At 38.9% G+C, this 17,980-nt stretch overlaps 1 long non-coding RNA gene across 1 annotated transcript in view; it reads left to right on the top strand.

The window, feature by feature from the left end:
- Positions 1-1,290: 1,290 nt before the first annotated feature.
- The window catches only part of LOC122154950, a 44,496-nt gene continuing 27,806 nt past the window's right edge, over positions 1,291-17,980 (top strand). The window contains exon 1 of the long non-coding RNA XR_006167065.1: positions 1,291-1,412. This is a non-coding gene — a long non-coding RNA (uncharacterized LOC122154950). The remainder of the gene's footprint in view (positions 1,413-17,980) is intronic.

The following is a 17,980-nucleotide window of genomic DNA, read 5'->3' on the forward strand; positions in this document are numbered from 1 at the left end:
ATGTATTTATATACAACCATAATTAAATATATGTATTTAATTCCCATTGCTTTTTCTTCATTTTGTTTTTCTCTGATAAAATGCTTGTGATTAGACAGATTTCTATGAGGTGAAAGAAATTACATATTCCTAGACATTAATCATTCATTAAATATTTCCCCTTTTCCAACTGGAGAATGATATCAGCTCACAGAATAGAAGTTATGTCTCTTCCCATACTGTGAACTCATTCAATTATCACACCACAAGGCCCACACTACAAGGATCCCATTCAAGATCCTTGGCAAAGACAATCCGTTTTTATGCACAGAAAAAGAAGTTTGCTTTCAGATATTTAGAAAAAAAAAAAAAAAAAACAACAAAATTGATAAAAGCAATCTATTTTATGATAATAAATTTATACTGAGGCAGTCATTTCATTTCTTTAACTGCTTGGGAATCTTACTGCACACTTGGTAGCAATAGAATTACAAAAGTGTGTGCAAACATCTCAGTGTCACTTATAGGTATGTGGACATTTCTGCTTAGGATGAGTGAAGGAAAGGTGAAGACTAATTCTAAGTCTAATTTCCAGTACTTTATTGTATATATAAAATGGTGATGTTTGGATTTCATACAATTTTGTGACACTCATGCTCTTGGCAAATGGCCATACAAAAACAGTAGCAGCAAGAAGAGAGCTCTGTTTTCCTGGGCTCCTACAGAAGGCGGGATTGCTACACTGGAGCCAACACATGAATGCAAGTCTGCTATCAAAGTCTCATTTTTAACCAAAGAGGTAGACAGCAATTATATGTATTGAGGGAACAAAAATAACCCTCTTGGACACCTGCCTTTCAGATACGCATTTGCTATTCAGAGAACAAAGAAACTGAATGCTTCAGATGCCAGGCGAAGATTTTCGTGTCTTCTCTGAATATGTTTTAAGGCCAGTTTTCCTGAACAAATATCCATAATGGTTATTGCCTATAATTATGTAGCTTCTGCAACTTGCAATTTGGTTCAAAACCCATAACTTCCAGCTGGTTTTGGATAAATGAAAGTTAAACACTTGTAGACGTTATTCAAAAGATATGCAGTAATCTCCCTGTTTTAGTGTTGGGTTATTCTCTCCATTTTGCTTATGTTATAATGCTCATTGCATGCACCTCATGCAAAACTATTTGATGTTAATATTCCTTACATGTGTGAACAACGCCTTTAGAAATGGTGTCACTATCTGGGTGTTTAGATACTTCTCTGAGTGAATAAAAACTGTCTATCTACTTGTTCACTTTCAGACACTGACCGAGCTCTGGTGCTGCTGGAAGAATATTGTAAAAAACTGAGGAAGCCAGAAGAGCAACAACTGAAAAAAGCCATCAGGAAGGTGATGGGCATCTTTAAGAGCAGCTTGTTTCAGGCACTTCTAGGTAGGTACTAATATTTAATGCTACATATGCGCTCTTGTGGGACAGACCTAGGTCAGACATACTAACTTCCTTCCTATCATACGCTATTTAATTTGTCTTTATAAGGCAACGTTGAGATGAGATGATCCCCACCCAGAGAGGTGCTCTGTGAGGAAGCTCACTGTCCTGATATTTCAAAAGTATCACCATATTAGTTGTAAAGGAATGTGCAGCAACAAATTGACTCAAGATAGGGTGTTGAATGGTTATTCCTAAACCTTGCCACTTCCGTTTGTTTAAAGGAAATTATTGAAAAGGGTATAGCAGAATTGTTCATGCTGACTTGAATGTGTAGATGCATCTCCACACAGGTAAATGCATACAGTTCCATAGATTTTGCTGGTGCAAAATGTCATCTAAAATCTTTGTGTCTTTTGCATTGTGTTTTTATGAGAAGTGTCAGCTAGAGAAGCTCAGAAGTTAGTGAAGAAAATTGCTCAAGGACACAGTGAAGCTTTGACTGAATGTTCCTATCCATGACAATGTTCAAATAGACAACTTTGGTGTATCACTCAGTTTTGTTCCATTTACTTGAGAGTCACAGAATCACAGAATGGCCAGGGTTGGAAGGGACCTCAAGGATCGTGAATCTCCAACCCCCTGCCCCATGCAAGGTCAATTACCTCCACATTTAACACCAGACCAGGCTGCCCAGGGCCCCATCCAACCTTGAACACCTCCAGGGACGGGGCATCCACAGCCTCTCTTTGCAGCTGTTCCAGCACCTCACCACTCTCATAGTGCAGAACTTAAAGAGTCTCTCTTTCACCTTGTAGATGACAACTTATGTTCAAATGGAGCTCGTGGTGTGTTGGAGATTTATATAAAATAACTTCCTTGAGTTACAATATATAAAGTAATGCTTTCCTGGTCATGAACTTGCCCATGTGGCTGTAGCCCCTATTGTCCTATCTGCATGAGTGCATGTGCTGCCAGTCCTGGCATGTGGTGAAACTAGCTGTGTCATCCTTGCTCTGCCTCGCTCTTCCCTGTTACTCACATTGCATTGTCTCCTCAGTTTTTCATTTCTTCACAAAAATGTGTAACTTTTGCGCAGATTTAGTGGAAGGGAGCATTTCTTAGCACAAATTACAGCTGTTGAACCACATATATCTTCAAGTTTTGGTTGTTTGAATCCAGAGTACCACCTGTGCATGTTGCAGAGCTACAAAGTGCAGCAGTTAGGGAAAAAATTGGTTATACATCATGAAAGTAGAAGCACATCAATATCATGCTACATCTGTGAAGATGAAGGAGGTCTGGGAAGAATTACATTAAGGTTGAATATAAAGACCAAACAAAATATTTTTATTGCCACTGTAACTAGTTGAGGAATACGGTGGTATGGAAGTGAGACATTTTAATTCTAGGCCCTCGGATGTCTTTTTGTTGTCCTCCAATGCTTGTTTGCATAAAAGAGATTTAAGAATTGCAAAACATATTCAATGTTTCTCATGATTATATTTGGTTTGCTATTTGGTTGGTCTAGATTCTGGAATAACACGAAAGAGTGACCTCTCAATATTTTAAGTGTGGACAATGACCATTATTACACAATCAGTAACGATGTTGTTGCATAATCTTTCTTTAAAAAACCACACAACATTTCCATTACGTCTATTTTAGCTTCCTGTCAATTTCTTCCATTCATCTCTGAATGTGACAATATAAAGATATACTGAAAGCAAATCTCTTGATCTCATTTTAATTTCTCTGTGACTAAAGTACATTTGCTTTTATATTTACAGAATGTCTTGACAGCGTCCATTTTTGAGTTTCTAATCATAATTAGATATAATTTTCAGAATTTGATTTTTCAACACTTTCCAAAATTTGATCTCGTCTATATAATGGTCAAATATCTGATTTTACTGGGAATTCATTTCGATTATTTAGGCTGTAATAGTTACCAAAATAACCCACATTATTATTTTACAGAAATGTTATCTTGGATGCATAAGATTAACTTGAATGCCCAATCCTACCAGCCATGAAGTCAGTATTATTTCAAGTTCTAAATTCAATTCTTGTAGCTCTTGCGGCTTCAGTTAGAATTTCATTCCTTTACAAACAAATTCGGCTACTGTAACCATCCCTGCCCTTTACACCTGTGTTCAAATCTGGTTTGTGTCCGAAATTCTTTAAAAATCTGTAGGATATCTTTGACTATTACAGGAACCAATAAAGAGGAATAAATAGAGCTAAAGGTACTTTTCAATTCTGAGCACCTATGTTGGTGTGTTGTCTGCTTCTTTTTGTTCTGAGGTTTATGCCCGTGTGATTTGATTCTACCAGCCATGTTTGAGCTTGGGCTCTTGTTGTGCATCTGATTTTTATTTATTTATTTTTTTTGAGTAACACGAGAAAAGTAAGGACTCAATATTTTTTCTGAACACATTCGACACATGGATGAAGTGACAGCAAAGATGGAAGTAAAATGTCCGTAAGTGTTTTACAAAAGGATTATTGATGGACTGTCCTTTTGCATTTTAATTTGGGTTCAAAGCATCTCCTTCTCCCTTAAGGCTGTCCTTGTTGCTGGACTTCTTGTTAGCATCGCTGTGTGGAGTTACAGCTGAATTTGTTGCCAAGAGGCACATTCTCAAAGCAACATGTGCAGCTGCAGTCTCTGGAGCCCTGTTATACTCAAGTGGCCCCAACACAATTCTTTGAAAATCCGGTCAATCCAAATTGTTTTTACCAAAAAGATTGTACTAATCCTTCTATGCATGGCAAGAAGAGGAGTTAAAGTGCTGTGGCTACTCTGAGCTCATAAGGATTTTGGCTTTTTAGCTAAAAAGCATCGAATTCACGGGATCCTCTCAAGTTGTAGCATGTTTTGCTGTGATGGGAACATTTATTTTTTCAGAAGTAACTCTCTAAGGAAAAGGAAATGAAACCTGCAGAAATCCGAATGTTTCATTTATTAGGATTGTCTCTTAATGGGGCATCTTGAAGCCCCAAGAGATAAGAGAGAGGAAAACCGGGGAAGAGAGTAATAATGAACATCTGGACATGTCAAAAGTACAAAAGTTTTTTTTTTCAGTTCTGTTCTTTATGAAGAAAACCTGGTTTAGTGTAATGCATTTCTAAAATCCTCTGCTATATGTATGCCTAGTCTTCATTTCATTAAGAAAAGTGCATCATTTGATAGCTTAGAGGGCTGCTCTGTGAAATGGGAATGGATGAAAGAGGGTTATGTCAGAGTTGGGTTTTTGGGGGCTTGGTTTGTTTTGTTGTGTTTTGTTTTGTGGTTTTTTTTTTTTTTTTTTCCTGGATACATCCCTATAAAACATCATTTTGTTTCTAGCAGGAATTAAAGTGCCACAAATAGCTGTAATCATCTTAGGCAGTATTAGGTACAATCTAATCTCGATAGTTTTTTCTAAAATTCGGATAAACCCAATCTGTAGAGGATGACGTATTTCCTGAGGACTTTTAAACCAAGTCTTAGTGTTTGTTTTTTTTTCTCATGCTTGCATAACTTCGCCAGAATTTTAAATTGGCAAATTTTCAAATGCAATCTACATCATCCTTTTTTTTTTTTTTAGTAGTATTTTTACATTTCTGCAAATTAATATGAATGTTATAAAACTGCCTGTGTTAGAAGTTGCTGTAGTAAACACTACTGAAAGGATTACATAATTCACTGATCATCTGTGACACAGCCTGTATTTAGGGACTTAGGATATAATTTCATAGTTTCAGTAAGCAGGTTTTTTTAGACTCTTTATCCATGCAGCTCACCTTTAAATAAGCCTTGTTATAATGATCTGTATTAAAAAAGACAATTTTTGTGTATATTTAGTGGCAGTATAACTTAGAAGTCATTGGCATCCAGACTTCCATGAATCTGCATCTTGTGATCCTCTGCATTACAAACAAGATATATATAGGGGGACATAAAATATAGATATATTACTTTTAAGAGATCCTAAGCAAGTGCCAGTTTGTTTTAATTATTTCAGGATGTTTTAAACTAGTAAGATACGTATCAATTAAAAATTACAATAGCCATTGATGAAGACAAACATTAGGACAGAGAAGAAGACAGAGCGTGGTTTCCAATGCCTTTGCTTTACTTAGATTGACTTCAGTATTGAAGAAGCTGTGTGTTGGCTGGAACTCACTTAGGACATTTACTGAAGCTGTCTTCTCTGTAGGTTACCCATTAAGTGCCCTCTCTAGGGAAACATTAAGACAACCCATTCTGTTGACTGGGATAACTCTTTTCATGCTTCATGTAAAAACTCTACCAGTCTTTCTCAATCTGCAGAAAGAACCATTTGTCAGCTGTGTTGGTGTTTAGGGACATACAAGGTGTTACATGAACTGTTATACCGGGAGAGTATCTGGTCCTACCTGCCAAGCTTGCTCTCAGTAGATATTTTTACCCTGCTTATGTGTTCAGCATGTTTAGATACTTACACTGCTCTTGAATGTAAGGTCACTGATCCCATATGTCATTGTTCTTGAGACTTAATCCCAGCAAGCTGGTTTGGGTCATGTCAAGCCATATCACCTCGTGTAATGACTCTGAATTCATAAGGAGTTAATCCAGCCCAGCCAAACCTGCATCTGGCTCAGGGACATCAGGCAATTCTCTTTCCAAGGGCCTGAATCCAGCATTCACTAAGGCAGTAGAAAAACTCCCACTGACTTTGCCTGCCTTGGATCACGCTTCGGAGCGTTTCCTCCAGAGATTTATATTCAGACCTTTCCTGATTGAGAAATAAAGATTCTTCTGTAGCTGTATCTAAAAATAATGTAACTCTCTCAGACTATTACAAACATTGAGGAACACAAAATCGTGCACAAACCCTTCACTCTGTCACATTTGAGAAGCACTCAAATGACATCTTTGACAATGGGGAAGCCTGTTATTACTCCTCACAGAGTCCTACTTTTCCCAAACTGGCATCTTTCTTTGTTGCAGCATGAATTAGAACAGAACAGAAATTTAAATTCAAGAGCAGCTTTTGTTTTGCCTGAAGACAGCTGCAGCTGCTTTTATTCTTGAAATCCAGTTCTCTTAGTAAGCAAATTTCTTCTCTCTCTCTGAAGAGCTAAAGGTAGCAGCACTAGATCTTCAGGTTGATTTGAAGCCTTATGATGTTTTTCTTATGAGCTGGGAATGACCTCAGCCAGCTGATGGGACCAACTGTTGTGGTTCTCCAGCAAAAAATCTGGTAACACGTGTGAATTATTTATTCCAAAAACTGGCAGATCTAATGTACCCAGTTTCCTATGTGTTCTGTCCCAATGCTATTTCTCATCCCATAGTAGTGAAATTTCCTCTATGGAAGTATCTTCATTTCTTTCCTGGTTTTCCCCACCCTTGCTGAGTCTTCTGTGGAGTTGAGGCTTCACTTCCACCAAATGGCAGTGGCATTGAGAAGAGAGTTTGAAGTCAGTACGTGAGAACTGGCAGACAGACATCACGTTGCTTCGGGGAAATCAGACTAAAGATATCCAGAGATCAGAGTTTTACTTGAGGTCTGAAATGTTGTTCATAGAATCATTAAGGTTGGAAAGACCAATAAGATTGTCTAGTCTGGCCATTAGCCCATGCCTGTGGCAGTTCTAGACCATGTCACTCAGTGCGACATCTACCCTTTGCCTGAACAGGGTTGGTGACTCCATCACCTCCCTGGCCAGCCTGTGCCGACAACTTTCCACTCTTTCTGAGAAGAAATTTTCCCTAAAATCGAACCTGAGGCTTTACAAGTTGTGAAGAAGGAGGTGATACTCAAGGAGGATGCTGCATGGTTTCTCCTTGGCTTCCTTTGCCACAAAGATTGGGCCTGTTGATTTTTCAAGGTCCCTTCTGACCTGAGTTGTTCTGTGATTCTATAAATATTTACATATTTACAGAATGTTTTAATTTTTTTATTTTTTTGTTTTTCCCTGTGGGACTTGCAGGGTGTTACTGATAGAGATGGGGAGAAATCAGAGCCAAGGCACAGTGCTTGCTGTTCTTGCTAGCCAACATAGAGATAGAAATAGCCCAGAGAGAATCTTCCCCAACAACAAGTCCTTAATACTGAAGTAATTGTGTGTAAATATGCATTTGGGAAGATGTGGGAATTCTGTATGGATACCTCAAATCGATTTTTTGCTTGACGGACTCTAAGCATTAAAAGATTGTGAATTACTGTGCAAGACCTGAACTCAAAGGTGAAGTTCTGATACCTCTTGTGGGAATCTTGACTGGAATCTCATCCTTGCTGCTGACTTTTTCTTTAAAGAACTGAACGACAACTTTGGATTTAAATGCTGATGTACTCCAAAAAATTCAGCATCCCTGCCCAAGTCTGTATTTTGACTCTCAGCCTATCTGTGTCCAGAAAGAAACTGATTACAGCATTGATACAACCTAGGTAATACATAATCACTTGTAATCCTAATGCAGCCCTCTGCTCATGTTTTGCTGCCTTTTAACCAAAGAATGATAGCATTTGCGTCTCAGCCAAGGAATTCAGGAGCTTTGTGGACTTTTATCATTTGAAATGCAAAACCATTTGTAAGATGAGTCTTTAATATGAGCAATGTGGTAATTACTGAGCTTGTTAGTTTTCAATATCCGGCAAGAAATAAAAGCTGTTTTTGTTCCTGTAGTGCTTTTTTAATTTTTTTCTATTTTTAAACGTGTCCTGGCTATATGGATTGCATGTGTACTTAGAATTAATAAAATGCAGCTGCAGCAGCTGTTGCTGCATGGCTGCTGTCCCAGTGTGGAGCTTGTCTTTTTCTTTGCATTAAGTAGGAATTGCCATTTACTATTGGTTTGTGGCGCGAACAAGAGACAAATTATTAAGAGATGCATTTAGATAATCTGGTTTTATTATGAATAATTTATTCTTTCTTTCAAGCTGTAGGAATATGAAGGGATAATGAGAGAGACAATTTTTTTCTTGCGTTAAATAAAGAGTGGATTTTTATCTTACTAATGTAGTTCGTTCATCTACTAATAAAATGGAAGGCAATAATCTGGAGCAGGCTGTTCCATCTGTAATCCTGGTGTTTACTTTTGTCAGTAGAGCTCCTCTCTAATGTTTTGGTCTCCGGAGTAATTTAAGGCTAGACTATGGTGTCATTTGTATTAGTTTTTATTATATACAACTTTTTAAGAAGCTGCAAGGTAATTTTAGAATCAGAGAGACATTTTAGCCTTGAAGAGTGGTGTACCTCACTTAGTCATTAAAGTTGTTTTAAGCGAGCCAAGTTTGTTGCCCAGTGCCAGTGCTGCGACTTACGGAATTCCAAGACTCTGGTTTTCCTAATCTGTCTGTGAGGAGCTTCCAGTGTCATGGAAGTCAATGAAAAGCTCTCATTTAAGTGAATTAAGGTATTTAAGTGCAGTTGAGATGAGGCACTGAGTAGTAAGATGCATTAACTTAGGATAAGTTTGCATACATATATTCTTATATATACATACATAAAGGTACATATAAGATATATGTATACACATATACAGAGACACGTACTACACACATATGCAGTAACTGGTACCTGTGGATATCGTATCTCTCTGAAACTTCTACTCCAGTTTGCTCAGGTATGATTCCATACTTTGGGGATTTGGGGAATATTAAAATGTGTTTTGACAAGAACTACTGCGAAGTGTGTTCTTCATTCCCATTGGTGGGAGGTGGATGGTTGGATTAGATGATCTCAGAGGTCTTTTCCAACCTTAATGATTCTATGAAAGATAGCGTCTGTTATCCTGGTTCAGTCTCTCTATATACAGTGTGATACTTATTTTTTTTTCCACTCATTTTTTTCCTTCAAAAATTCAGCTTTGTTTAGTGCACAGACAAGGTAGTGCTCAGCTTTTGAGACAGCATTTAATTCATTGCTTTCACATCATTATTTGCTGTCCTGTATAGATGATGGTACTGAAGCCCTGAGAAAAAGAAAGAAAACATTTACTTATCTCAGAAGCATGAGTGGAGATGTTCAGTATGTTTATACAATGCTTCATACGTTTGGCCCCAGCTCCACCTGAAAGGAGTATCATTATTCCAGCCATACTGTTATGGTGTCTCAGTTTGGGCACTTTAAACAGGGTGATTGTTATGGAAAAAAAAAAAGAATGTGTGACTTCCCTATCATCACTGAGACACTGCAACAGTCAGAGGTAGAATCTAATTCTCCGGGGTAGCATTTAATGCTCTTAAGCAAAAGAACCTTCAAGAAATCTTCTTATCCTTCTCAGCCTTTCAGCCCCTGTGACAAATGGTGCTAAGGATGATCAGACAGAATTCCCAAGGCGGGGCTATCTGGTATATTGAATGAGTATATTGAATTTATATCGTGGTCTGAGAACAAACGGAAAAACAGGATGAGATCAGATGCTTAAATTTTGTTTGTAACACTTTCTTACTTTGGAGAGTTACCTCCACAACCATATCAGTGTTTGAAGCTACTTCACGTTCTAATTTCCTAGACTTTAAGATTGTAAATACTTCACAGATTCCATCGTGGGTTTATCAATAACACAAACCTGCTTTATGGAGTTATTTTTACTCTCTGCTGTTGAACTGTTAAAACTGCAACTTCATACTCGCTCTTCTTTAACCTTTATCTAAAACACAAGACTGCTCTGTTTTTATTTTTATTCTCCTCATTGATTCATACCCAACCGGCCTTCAGAGGATTTATTTTCTAATGAGTTTTGGTATGGTAGACTGTTATTCTCATGTCTGCTTTGGCTTTTTTTTTTTCCTTGTAAGCAAATTGTGTTTTAAATTTTGTGAACACAATTTTGAAAGAAAGGAATACACTTGGAAAAAAACAAATTTTCTCACTTTAGAAAATAGTCAAAACCTTTATGTAAAGTTTAGAGTGACATCTTGTGGTAACACTGATTTCAAATGTACACATCTGTTGGTACTATTTTGTCCACGGAAAGTTTTTTCCTTTCAAAATGTTACAGATTACTTAACAGACAGCTGTAATAACTTTTGAGTATCACCAGGCCTCCTGTGAGATCAGAGAAAACATAGTTGAAAGATATAAGGGATCTTACATGTATGCTTTTCAATAATGTTTATCCCATGAATAATCCTATGAGTTCCCAGTGACATGAACTACAATTGAAGACTTTTTATACTGCTCTTCTGACTTTTTGGAATTGCTCAAAAAAGTTTCAACTAAAACACACAGAGGAGAGTAACATCTTTTAGCAACATCTCTTTGTGTTAGTTCAGTAGCTATCCAAGTAGCAACGTCCTCCTAATACTGATCTTTCTAATTCCAAGGCAATAGGAAATGTGTACAAGAGCAAATACTGATAAAGATAAGCAAGCCTTTACTGCTGAATTAGAAAATTTGCTTAGTTTTAGGCAAACATAAATATTCCAGGAAATTAGCATGGAGAATTTGCTAATGGAGAAACAAAATAATCCATTTTAAGATCTGTTCTGCAGACCAATGTATCAGATGCTGTAAATCACATAATTACAGTATTGTAGGGGTTGGAAGGTATCTCTGGGGATCACTGAGCTCAACCTCATGTTAAAGCAAGTTTCCTACAGCAGGTTACACCAGAAAGTGTCCAGGAGAGTTTTGAATATCTCCAGAGAAGGCCGCTCTCTGGGCAGCCTGTTCCAGTGCTCTCTCACCCTCACAGTAAAGGGCCCTCATGTTTGTATAGAACTTCCTGTGTTCCATTTTGTGCCCATTACCCCTTGTTCTATCGCTGGGCACCACCAAAATGGCCTGGTCCCATCCTCTTGACATCCAACCTTTAGGTATTTGTAAGTGTCTATAAGATCCCCTTCAGTCTTCTCCAGGCTGAACAGTCCCCGGTCTCTAAGCTTTTTGGGCACCTCAATATAGAAAGAGCATGGAGGTGCTGGAGCAGGTCTGAAGAGGGGCCAAAAGGCTTGTGAAGGGCTTGGAGAATGGGCCATATGAGGGGAGAATGAAGGAACTGGGGTTGTTTAGCCTGGGGAATAGGAGGCTGAGGGGAGACCTTATTGCTCTCTTTCAATATCTGAAAGGTGCTTACAGTGAGAGCAGGGTTGGTCTCTTCTCACTGGTGACAGGACAAGGGGAAATGGCCTCAAGTTGCGCCATGGTAAGTTTAGGTTGTATATCAGGAAAAATGTCTTTACAGATAGGGTTGTTAAGCACTGGAATAGGCTCCCCAGGATGGTGGTAGAGTCACCATCCCTGGATGTGTTTAAAACTGTTTGGTAGTGGTGGCCAGGGATATGATTTATCAGGGGGTTGTTAGAGTTAGGATAGTATGGTTAGGATGTAATTGGACTTGATGATCTTTAAGATCTATTCCAACCTGACCAATTCTATGATTCTATGATCACCTTTGTGGCCCTCAGCTGGACTCTTTCCAGCAGAGTCCTGTCATTCTTGAACAGAGGAGCCCAGATCTAGACATAATACTCCAGATGTGGCCCCACCAGAACAGAGGCTAAGGATCACCTCCCTCAACTTGTTGGCCAGACTCTTTCACACATTCCAGGCTACCATTGTCCTTCTTGGCCACAAGGACACACTGCTGGCTCATGGACAATCTGTTGTACACCAGAGCACCCAGATCCTTCTCTGAAAAGCTCTTCTCCAGCAGCTTAGCTCCTAACCTGATACTGATGCATGTGGTTATTACTCCCCAGGTTTAGGATTCTGCACTTGCCCTTGTTGAACCTCATCATGCTCCTCCGTTCCCACCTGTCCAGTCTGTCCAGTTCTTGTTGAATGGCAGCACAGCCTTCTGGTGTGCCAGCTATTCCTCCCAGCTTTGTGTCATTAGCAAACTTGCTGTGGGTGGACTCTACCCCCTCATCCAGGTAATTGATGAAGATGTTGAACAAGAGTGGACATAGTACTGATCACTGGGGAACACCACTACTTACAGGACTCCAACTAGGCTCTGTGCTGCTGATCACAACCCTCTGAGCTCTGCCAGTCAGCCAGTTCTCAATACATCTCACTACCAACTCATCCATCCCTCACTCCCTAAGCTTCTTCTTGGCCATTCATTAACGTAAAGTGGAAAACCCCTTTACTCCATTGCACATATCTAATAATGTGGTCCCAGTTCTGCCATCAAAGGCTGTGAGTATGGGAGGCTTGCTTCAGAAGAGGATTCTGCGTTTGTGTAGTTTAGTGTTTTTGGAGGCATTTTGATCACAGGAGACTGCCAGTGCTGGGCAAAGGATTCATATGATGTGCTGGCTATATTAAAGATTTTTAGCTTTATGGTAAAGCAGACAAGGAACATTAGGCCTAGGAAGTTCAAACCTATGACCATCTGGTGACCTAATTTATTAATTTGATGGAAAAATAAAGGCACAGTGTTTTCAATTAAGATGAATGTTTGGTTTGCCAGCCAGAATTGTTTCTGATTAATAACTAAGCACAAGTTAAGCTGTTAATATAATCCTGATACTGAAATTGGAAGCACTGATATAGATTTGGTGTAAAACTAAGCAAATAATCTGGATAGCCTGTCAGAATAGACCAGCTGGTAAATTCCTAAAATATAGTTTGCTAAGATCTTAGAGAAATTGTATGTGAAGTAGACAAAGTGCATAAAGGACGTGCTTATTAGAATGATTCTCTGGAGATATTGGGCAAAAATACCTATTGCATTTCATTATCTATTCCAAAAAAGAGCATTGAAAGAGTGAAGAAATTTGGAGGTATACTTAGCTACTAAAGTTGTGCTTATCTTGTTTGAATGCCATCTCTTTTTATCACAAAAACATGTGATTTGTATTGTTTCATGATAAAGGAAAGTTGTGTCCTCTTTCTGATTTATGCTGCATAGACAGCAATGTTCCTACCATAGTTTTTGAGTGGCAGCTTGGTGAATTTTGCCCTGTTACTAATCTGAATCATCTCTAATAGTTTTTATCTGTCAAAATGAGAACTTCTGCTTCATGCTGCAACAGTTATATATTAAGTAGAGGATGACCAGTAAGACTGTAAAGAGTTTTTCCCAAAATGCAGGCCATGAGCTGTGATGAAGCTGTGTTTTTTCCCAAAGTGATGCCTCCCAGGCTGTGAACACCAACTGGAGTTCAAGAGGCATTTGAACATTGCCCTCAGATGTATGGTTTGGTTTTAGGGTGGTTTTGAGTCACGTGTATGGCTATCCACCTATCCACCTTTGATATATAACCACCAAGAGAAATGGGACAGAAACCCTGAGCTAGATGGTGATCGTTGCTCCTGAGTGCAGTACCCTATACTGTGTGAGATGTGTTGAGAAAAAGGTATCAACAGTTTGACAGTGTTTGGCTGAGAGGAAGGAAGAGCTTATTTATTGAATCCTCTGGACTTGAACCAGACATTTGTGGAATCACACAATCACAGACTGGTTTGGGTTAGAAGGGACCTTAAAGCCCATCCACTTACAACCCCCTGCTGTGGGCTGGTTGCTTCCCACCACATCAAGATTCTCAGAGCCACATCCAACCTGGTCTTGAGCACCTCTAAGATCTTGAGTACCTCCAAGGGGCACCCACAGCTCCTCTGGACAGCTGTGCCAGGGCCTCACCACCCTCCAAGTAAAGAATTTCTTCTTTATATCTTATCTAGAACTACTCTCTTTTAGCATAAAGCCATTACCCCATTCATATCCTCTTTCAGCAATACAAAGTCAAAATCTTATATTGCTGTGATCACTTAAGTCCCCTCACTCATTTTGTCAGAATAAAAGCAAGATTCTTCCAATTCTGGCCTGGATTTTGTTCTCAAATTGTTCTCTGCAGCTCAGAGGTGACAAGCTGGCTGCAAAATCCTCCTGTCTTATTAAAAGCCATAGCAAATTTAAATTTAAAGGAGAAGTGGCTGAAGGAGAACTAAGTCTTCCACAAAGTTTGGGGGCTATTGCTTTAAGTAATCACTTTCTACCTTTGTAAATCCCTCTTGGGTTTCTTTTGGATTAACTTTTCCTTACTTCTTCTCTAAACCCCTTGTTTAATATTCATGTGTGTTGTTAAACAGCTGCTGCATCCCACTCAAAAACGGAAAGAGGGAATGCATTCCAGCAGCAAATGGAGATTCTTAAATATATCCCTTTCCTACTTCAAAGCAGCAGTATGGGAGTTAATTAATATTTATCAAATGCAGTGAAATCCTTGGATAAGAGGTACTATTGTTGTGCATAGCATTATTTGTTTATTTAAAGCTCTTTTTCCTGGCCATTTTGACCGGTTATTAAATGCAAGTGAGGGGAATCACAAAGAACTTCTTATAGCACTGTCTTGATTTCTCTTGTCATCTTTGAATAATCAGGGCAGGCTTTCCAAAAGTATAATAGCTGCAGGTGTAGGTGCTCTACTTAACCTGAGAAAAACACTCTTCACCTAATTAGTTGCATGCACTGCATTTTGCAATAGTTGACAGTATGAAAAAGTGGGATTGCCACAATGCAATATGGAGAAACTGTTAGATTTTATTACATTTTATGTTCAGTATTAAATTATTATTAGAAAGTCTACATCTTTTGCTTGTCATGTAATCATAGCAAGATGTTAATGAATGGGAACTCCAGCTGCTTTTCTGTTTGGAATGTAATTAGATGAGGAATTAAAAGGTCCTTTTATACTGCTCATTTTTTCCCCATAACACGGAATATATCAACCATTCTAAAATATAGAATACGTTCTATTAGGTCAATGTGAGAGATGTAGAAGATCTCCAGAGGAGTGCCTCTCTATCTTGTAGAGTACAGCTTCGCAGCCCAAAGATACTTCTATCCCCATTTCATCAAAAAGAGGCTTTAGGTGTCTTTGTGGATCATGGTCCCTAACCCAGAATCTGGCTATATTTCAGTGCCTCCATTTTTACCACTAAGTAACTTCTAGTACATGTGTTTGGAAAAAATGAGACAACTAATGTCCATGCCTAAACAGCACAGCAGCCCCTAGGAAGTTCTATGTGTCTGTCAAGTCCTTTAGCATTGCTGGGACTTTCTGTTTACAGATTGCTAAACCCAGCTGGTCTGAACAAAGGCTTTAGTGACTGACTGAAGATCTCACAGGAGCATTTGACTGAAAGGGAAGCACAACTGAGGAATCCAAACCTTACATCATATCATGACATCACCCAGTACTAGGCTGTCAGGCTCAAGTGAAAATGGAAAGCTTTGTGTGAGTTCATTCTCTTGAAGAGATTCAGAGGCAGTTATGGTCTTATTCTTTTCAAGTTTTGCTATCTACACTGTGATGAGTGGGATAGGATGTCTACCTAGAGCAGGAATAGGAAAGAGAAAATGGAGGCTGGCAATTAGAAATTGGAAGATAAGAAATTAGGTGAAAAGGATAAGCTGTTAGTAGTGTAGAAATCTTTAATAAATATGTAGTCCTGTATTTTTACACTGTCATAAATTGCTCTTTTTACAAACCTGGTGATTATTCTCGTACAGTTTGGACAAATGTACATCTGTCTATGAGTGGAGCTGCCACCTATGTGACTTTTTATTGTCAGTCTTGCTTTGGGTGATACTTATAATATGAAATGGGAGTGATTGTGATTGAATAAAACAGCTTCATGGACTCTGAGACAACAGAATAAATAGACAGCAACACAATATTTTAATGGGAATACAAAATAAAAAACTGATACGCTACTAGAAGTCTACAGAACTTGCTACTATCCTAATCATCTTTGAGTGAGATGATTTTGTTTAATTACATATTCTCTGAGCTAGCCTATGAGCAAAGCTCAGATGACTCGTACCAGTTGTATGTTATTCACAGACTGAAAGATTCAATCAGAAAAAATTCACAGCTACTCTATTCCAAGCCTGTAGCATTGCCTGTGGTTGTTGCGGCTAAAGTGCAGGACTTGGCACTTGGTCTTGTTGAACTTTATCCCATTGGCCTCAGCCAATGTCCAGCCTTCCCAGATGCCTCTGTAGGGTCTTCCTACCCCCAGGCAGATGAGCACTTCCTCCTAGCTTGGTGTCACCTGCAAACTTACTGGGGGTGCACTCAATCCCCATGTCCAGCTCATCAACAAAGATATTGAACAATTCTGACCCCTGGGAACACCACTTGTGATCAGTCACCAGCTGGATGTGACATTTACCACCACTCTCTGGGCCTAGCCATCCAGCCTTTTCTTTGCCCAGCAAAGAATCTACCTTTCAAATCCAGTTGTTCAATTGATCTTTTGCACAAATTTCAATACCGTTCACTTAAGGTGTCTGAATCAGTGACATACCAAGCATCAAGCCAAGAAAACCTGCCCTGTCTGTGGTGTGAAGCTTGTGTATCAGTAAAAAGGACAAATCCTCTCAAAAGGTTTGCCAGTGATCCTGGGGATTAAGTAAAGTGTCTTGGTGCTAACATAAGAATGCGAATTGATACTCCATCCAAATTAAACCGTATGCATCTTTAACTGATGACTTGTCTGGAGCTATAACATCTGTTAGAGTAACCTAAAAAGAGGACTGAAAATATTGGTTAAGAACATCCAGTACTTTAATTGGATAAACTCACTGTCAGGGCTCTGAGGAAGGTAAGGAACAAGGGCTGTCTAGCTTTGCTGTGTGTTTTGGTTATTGTGTGAGACTTGGCTTGGCACTAACTGTCAAACACCAATTTCCCATTGGGGTGCATTTCTGTTATATCTTATGTCACTCATGACCTTTTCTTTAAAGATTGCTTCTTCCTTTTAGAATTTCACTTGAAGAAGAAAGTCAGTAGGACCAGTTAGTAAAAATAAAAAAAGATTGTGAATTAAGTATCTTCACTACATTTCACCTTTGTTCTTTGCAGCTAAAGCAGAAAGATGGAATTTGTGCCTCTTTAGGGGAACTCCTTTCACATATTACTCTCCAGCCCCAGGATGACACCAGACTGCTAAACTACCAGAGTGCTGTTGGTTTGCTCGCCTCCAAAATGCGAGCTTCCCTGGTGTAGCATTAGGAGAACTTGTGAAAATAGCCCCTGTAACAAGGCCATGCAGCTAGAAAGCTGCTGGATTTCTCTCTTTGTACTTTTCTTGCAGGTTGGCTTTACTCAAGAGAGGTCCAAGAAATGAATTTCAGTGACCTTTTTTTGAAAGCCAGATTTGTGTTCATGCTTGTAGCTTTGTATACTGACTATCGTGTGATGAGGAGGCATGGCACTGCAGAAATAAGGATGGAGTTATGAGGCACGATGTAGTAATAGTGCTGCGATGATGAGGCATGCTATGCCAGATGCATTTTGTATTTAAATGAGGAATTGGCATTAAATCAAGACAACCCTAAGGCAGTGGCAAACATCTGGGTACACAAAAGCCCACTTCTGAACTTCTGATAAACAGTGTGGGTGGTAAAGGGGTTAGAGATGAAGGCACAGGGACAGTAGGACTCAAAGGAGTAAGCCCATTTTCAAACCAGATTGTAAATTAAAGACTTATATTTAAATAAGTTGTATTATGTGTTGTGTTGTGTGGTCACATCAAGTGAGTGAGAAAATTTGTGTTTGAAAGCGTTCTCATCCAACAAGAATTTTAAGGATGAAGAAATACAAGAACTGCCAAAGCTTCTGATTTGGAAATCA

This window comes from Centrocercus urophasianus, unplaced genomic scaffold (genome assembly GCF_019232065.1).
Source record: "Centrocercus urophasianus isolate 14NV4802_14NV808 unplaced genomic scaffold, USGS_Curo_1.0 seq_1, whole genome shotgun sequence".
Lineage (NCBI taxonomy): Eukaryota > Metazoa > Chordata > Aves > Galliformes > Phasianidae > Centrocercus > Centrocercus urophasianus.